Source organism: Engraulis encrasicolus, chromosome 23 (genome assembly GCF_034702125.1).
Source record: "Engraulis encrasicolus isolate BLACKSEA-1 chromosome 23, IST_EnEncr_1.0, whole genome shotgun sequence".
Classification (NCBI taxonomy): Eukaryota; Metazoa; Chordata; class Actinopteri; order Clupeiformes; family Engraulidae; genus Engraulis; species Engraulis encrasicolus.
This window is the reverse complement of record NC_085879.1, coordinates 46,987,463-46,993,813: the sequence shown is the minus strand read 5'-3', so window position 1 is coordinate 46,993,813 and position 6,351 is coordinate 46,987,463. Positions and strand designations below refer to the sequence as shown.

The 6,351-nt window shown below is 41.9% G+C and overlaps 1 pseudogene; it reads right to left on the bottom strand.

The window, feature by feature from the left end:
• The window catches only part of LOC134440039 (uncharacterized), a 20,460-nt pseudogene extending 14,414 nt beyond the window's left edge, over nt 1-6,046 (bottom strand).
• Nucleotides 6,047-6,351: the final 305 nt, after the last annotated feature.

Sequence of the window (6,351 nt, the reverse complement as noted above, 5' to 3'; positions counted from 1 at the left end):
TGGAAAATCAATCAACCGAATCTCTAAATACCAGAAATAATCAAACTTACACAAAAAACTATGTGAAAAGAAGAACAAACTTTCAAACAAACAAAAGTACATCATCACCCACCACATTATAAATTCTACTTCACACGCCCAAAGCCAAAACACAAACCTTTCAACAACAAACCGTCTGTCTTGGGAAAACAAAAATTGGGCATTTATTAAAGCAAGGATATTAAAAAATATCAACAACAACAACAACAACAACAACAAGACCAACAGCCACAAAGCTCATCAATGACAGGTAAATGTCATGACACAAATGAGTTGTTTACTTTACCAAGGTAGTGTAAAAAGCCACACACAAAAGCAAAATACCAGTAGCTACAAAGGTCATCAATGACATAGCCTTCAGCGTTGCTTCTAAACAGGCCAGGAGCAATAAAAATATCGAAATTCAATTTCAATTTCAATTTATTTGTTTAGGGGGAAAGCCCCTTGAGATAGGATATCTCGTTTTCGAGGGGGTCCCCAGGACAGCAGAAATATCTGGAACTCCTCCCACTTAGGTGCCGTTTCCACGTAGCTGGATATTTTTATATGTGGATATTTTTTTCTCCTGCTTGTATTGGTTTTGCATTGGTTTTGGCCTTCCGTTTCCACGTAGCAGATATTTAAAAATCCAGGTGCAGGAGAAAAAAATTGCAGGAGAAAAAAATATCCTGTTTAGGGGTCTGAAACGCATTTGTTACAATGGAGGATTTTTTAATCCACATGTTGTGTTTCCACGTAGCAGGAGAAAAAAATACCCTGCTAAAAAAATATCCTGCTACGTGGAAACAGCACCTTAGTCGGGAAGCAAACAACCAGTAGCAAACCAAGGGATGCGGGTCAACCATGCTGTTTGGGAAATGTTAATCGTCATGCTCTTGGTCAGACCAAGTGTCGAAGAGATTGGAAAGTCAATGATAATCAGGCTATCAATGACAGGTAAATATCATCACATGAATTACTTGTTTATTTAGCAAAGGGGTACAAAAAAAATCAAAATAAAACAACACCACTAGCAACAAAACTCCTCCATGGGGGGTAAATACCTCTGGGTCGTTCCATCAGTATGCTGTAGAAAGGTAATCAATGACAAGGCTCAGTTCAATCGCCTCAACGTGACTATCCTGGACAAATAAAAGAGAAATAAATCAAATAATGAAACAAAAACAGGTAAATATCATGACATGACCAAGTAATGAGCTTTAGCAGGCTGATGAAGAAGAAAAAAAACAACAAAACAACAAAACAACAAAACAACAAAAGCAACACCGTTAGCAGCAAAACTCATCAATGGGAGACACGTTGGAGGTAAATATCTGTGGGTCATCAAATATCATGACATGACTTTTTATTTTGATTATTTTACCAAGGTGAGTTAAAAAACAACAACAAAAACAAAACAAAGGAGAAAAAACCACCAACAACAGAAGCAGCAGCCGCAGAGCTCGCCAATGTGAGGTAAATATCTTTTTATTTCAGCTATTATTTTACCAAGGTGAGTTAAAAAAACAACAACAACAACAAACAAACAAACAAACGAGAAAAAGCCGCCGAGCTCGTCAATGGGAGGTAAATATCTGTGGGCTTTCCCATTAGTATGCTGCCGAGAACTAACTGCCCAGAGTAAATATTTGAATACTCCCTTTCAGGGAAGTCAACAGAGGGGGACAAAGGGGTCACTTGTCCAGGGTCCAGGGTCCAGGGAGAGAGAGAGGGCCCAGAATTGGATCCTCATTACATTGTATTAATCCGGTTTGGGGCTCTTTCCGATGTTTTTGTCCCAGGCCCAGCCAAAGCTGTCATCGGCCCTGCTCCCTTTAATGCCTGCAGCTGTTTTCAGTCCCCCTCTCCTCTTGTTGTTCATGTCCGTATGTGCCTTGAGTTTAGCTATTAGATGCAAAGAAAGAGAAGAAAGAAAAGAAAAGAAAGAAAGAAAGAAAGAAAGAAAGAAAGAAAGAAAGAAAGAAAGAAAGAAAGAAAGAAAGAAAGAAAGAAAGAAAAAAGAGAAAGACAAAAAGAATATTGCAATGTCACATTGCTGAAGCAAAACAAAAATACACAGCAGAAAACACAAAGGCACACACAATGGAATTCTGATAAAGATTTTACGTATTTAGTGTTCACAGTGGTTGTGCATTCATATGTCCATCTGTGTGTGTGTGTGTGTGTGTGTGTGTGTGTGTGTGTGTGTGTGTGTGTGTGTGTGTGTGTGTGTGTGTGTGTGTGTGTAGACTGTGTGTCTTTGTGCACACACACACGTGGGTGTCCCATCCAAGGCCAGATACAATTTCAAGGCAAATTTGAAGTAAACTGAAACAGACTCTCCGGAATGAGAGGTTTCTGCAGCTTCGTGTGTGTGTGTGTGTGTGTGTGTGTGTGTGTGTGTGTGTGTGTGTGTGTGTGTGTGTGTGTGTGTGTGTGTGTGTGTGTGTGTGTGTGTGTGTGTGTGTGTGTGTGTGTGTGTGTGTGTGAGAGATTTCTGCAGCATCCAGTGCGGATATAAAAAAGGCTTTTCCTTGTAATAGATCTGGACAGTCAACTACAAGAGCCAATCTCTTTTTCTTACTGCTTAAGCAGTTTGTCTTTTTTCAGTCTCTTTTGCCCTGACGTCCTTTGCTGTGTGTGTGTATGCGTGTGTATGCGTGTGTGTGCGTGTGTGTGCGTGTGTGTGTGTGTGCGCATACGTATGTGTGCGCATGTGTGTGTGTGTGTGTGTGTGTGTGTGTGTGTGTCCGTGTGTGTGTTTGTGTGTGTGTGCATGTGTGTGTGTGACTAGGTGTGTGTTTGATCCCTCAGCACACGAGTGCTAAGAGGTTGTTTCAGTGTTTGCAGCGTTTTGTGTCTTCTAAACGCCCAAATATATTGAACGTCAAATTCTGTCTTCGTCATAATGACGGGCTAGCTGCACAAAGGCTATGTTACATTTACGTAATGAGAACTCTGCCCTGCACCAATCGTTAGTCCTTTCACAAGGTGTTCATTTCATTCCGTATAGTATATCGATGCAGGTACTGTTATATACTTGCATCATCCAAAGGCCAGGACACCTACCTAATGCACTTGTCCTGCGTACAATTGTGGAACTTAAAGGGACACTGTCCCATTTTTGGAAATAAGCTCATTTTACACATCCCCTTGAGCAGGAGCGGTTCTACCACTGGGCAAGGTCGGGCAATTGCCCGGGGCCCCGTACTTTCAGGGGCCCCGAGGTTATCCGGATCAATTCCACGTGGAATGGGTTTTCAGGGTCTCGGGGCCCCAAACTACTCTTACAAAGTCGCGGGTCTTACCCGACTTGCATGTCTGCACTCAGTACAAGTTGAAGGCTCTCGCGCTTCTTTTACGTATCTAACACTTCTGAAAATCTGCATTTGTATATATAGCCAGTGCCACACTTACTTCAGCACGACGGTGGGACTTAAATTTGAACTCAACATTACGCCACAAGAAAATGAATAGTAGGCTAGGCCTACTTTTAGCAACTGTAGGTCACATGGGTGGTAGAACTATACAAATAAATGTTTCAAATACAAATGTAGACCATAAAAGAACGATATTTATGTGGATTTTCTTTGATTTATTTTTGTACATTGCGGCCTTGCATTGTGGGATACATTATACCGGCTGTTTGGAGAGAGCGCCAGTTGCATCGGCAATGTTCTACCGTTATTTCTAATGTCAGCCTGCCCCAGAGAGCTGATTCGGCCCTGACGCGGGGGAGCTTGTCCTTTCATGATAATAATAAGCCACAATAAGTCATGGTTGTCAGTGAAAACTCAGTCGTTTGCCTATGTTGTAGCATGCCTTCTTGACCTTGTTTATGGATGTAGGTAGAACATGATTTGTGCATCTTGATAAAAAGTCCGTGTTACAAATTGCCCTGCGTTACTTTGTGCTACGCACTCCTCTACTTCAGAGACAGAATTGTAAAATAACCAAGTCACTTCAATCGCCAGTGCTAGCATGAACATAATGGATATTCAGAAGATATGTTGTACAGAAGCTACAAAGAAGGCACGGTAGGGGTTTATTCCTTTCAATCATTATGTCCGCCGCAGCACAATTTTGATACCGTATCATGTCATAGGCCTACTTCACGCATTGTTGTCATTCGGTGTAACTATAGTCAAAAGTTGAGAGCTCTAATGTCGGTTCGCTGCATTTATTTCTGGTTAGCATGACGGTTTGGCTATTGTGTAGTCTAGCTGTTATCACGTCACGAAGCTGGGTCACTTCAGAGTTGTGAGCGATATAGTTATTACAAGTTAGAACTAGAGAGGGGACTTGTTAACTATTCAACAGATGTGTGCACGCGCAGTTGGCGCAAGGTGCCTGTTGTTCCTCGTTTGTTGCCTAATTTCGGTTTCTGAAACACAATAGTTTCTACTTCAGTCACCGTTTCCTCTGTATTGGGTGTTCACTGGCGAGTGCAGTGTGCGTTATGGTGCACCGTGGTGTGTCGACTCGTGACTGTGTTTTCATCGGTGTGTTGTGCTGTGATCTATGTTTTAGTTCAAGGGGCGCATCACCATTTTTTAAAAAAAGTTTTCTTTTGTAATCAACCCTCTACCGCGAATTGTCTGATTCTATCTTCTTTTCTCATTTATGGAACGAGTGTGGGTCTATCCTGGCTATTTCTCACGTGTTGCAGGCTGAATGCTCACATCAACAGCATAACTAAATCATTTGTCACCTTAAGAAGAAATTAAGCTCTGCTTTTATTACCTGCAGAGATGGCTATTGTAATAGCCTGCCCTTACAGGCATTCCCCAAAAGTCACTCAGGCAGGTGAAACTTATCCACATGTTGCTGCTAGAATTCGAAATAGCAAAAGAGATCACAACACTCCAGTATTTGGTCATTTCACTCGCTACCAGTGAGGGTTTTTGTTTTGTTTTGAGAATTGAGTTTAAAGCAGTCCTGATAGTCTTTAAGTCACTAAATGCCTTGTGCCCTAAATATAGGCTATTGTGGATGTGCTAGAGCGATATCATCCTTAGATGCCTTAGGTCTTCTCTGGTAGTGTCTAGTGTTAAATCCAGATAGGGTGAAATGGCACAGTCATTATGCTGCCTGCTGGGGCCAGCTAGATGTCCAAATAAGACCTGCCCCAACAGTATGATTTCAAAAGAAATTAAAAACAGCTTTGTTTTCATCTGACTTTGATAGTTATCTACTATCTATAGCAATATATTTTTCTCTCTTCTCTTTCGTTAGCCTACTCTTTAGCACACTGAATGACAGTTGTGTATGATAATGTGCTATATAAATATTGATTGAATGTGGGGCCCACCAAAATAATCTTGCTTATGGGTTCCGTTGTTACGCCACTGCCTGCATACATCATCGATTATTAATTAATCATTTAAAGGGGGCCTCAAAATTGTTTCTTGCCCAGGGCCTCAGATTTTCTAAAACCTCCCCTGCCCTTGAGATAAATAATAGGGTTTTACCGTTGTCCTGTACTTTCAGCCGTTCTCTGGCTATGGCAGTGCAAATTTTACCTCCATGCTAGCAGTTAACATTGAGTCCTATGAGACCAGTTTGCGGCTAACTGTTCTCATACGACTCAATGTTAATTGCTAGCTTGGAGGTAAACTTTGTACTGCCATACCCAGAGAACGGTTAAAAGTATGGAAGAAAGGTAAAACCCAATCATTTAACTCAAGAAGAGGTGTAAAATAAGCGTATTTCCAAAAATGGGACAGTAAGCCTTGCCCCTGTAGGCCTTTACTGTACTACCTGGGCTAGGCAAGAATTGGGCCAAACCAAAAACTGTTGCGTAGGTAACAGTTCCACCTCAACTACCAGGATCACCAGTAATCCCTAGTGTTTACAGGTCATTTTTGAATGGGTTACCACGGCTACCATTCTATTCAGAATCCTTCAGAGTCTGTTAAGTTGGCATACATTATAAACACAACACTAACTCTAGCCCTGGGCTAAAATTCCTGGACTTACGTTCCTGGGCCAATGGTCCAAAGTAGTCTATAAACGGGGCTAGTGCCATTTGGAAAGGCTATGACCTATAAGAAACCACCAATTCGCCCACCAGCAAACAACACCCAAGCAGCCAATGGGCAGGATCGTGATGCCACAATGCATCAAACTGGCGAAGTGTGCATACGTGCTGCCTAGCAAAAGCAGCACTGCTTCATCACGATAAATTCTAACCACAATGCATCAAACTGGCGAAGTGTGCATACGTGCTGCCTAGCAAAAGCAGCACTGCTTCATCACAAACCTGCCCAATAACACCCTAAGACCAGAGCACTTGCCTATTATGCATGTTGTCTTCCCTATGACTCCCTGGCC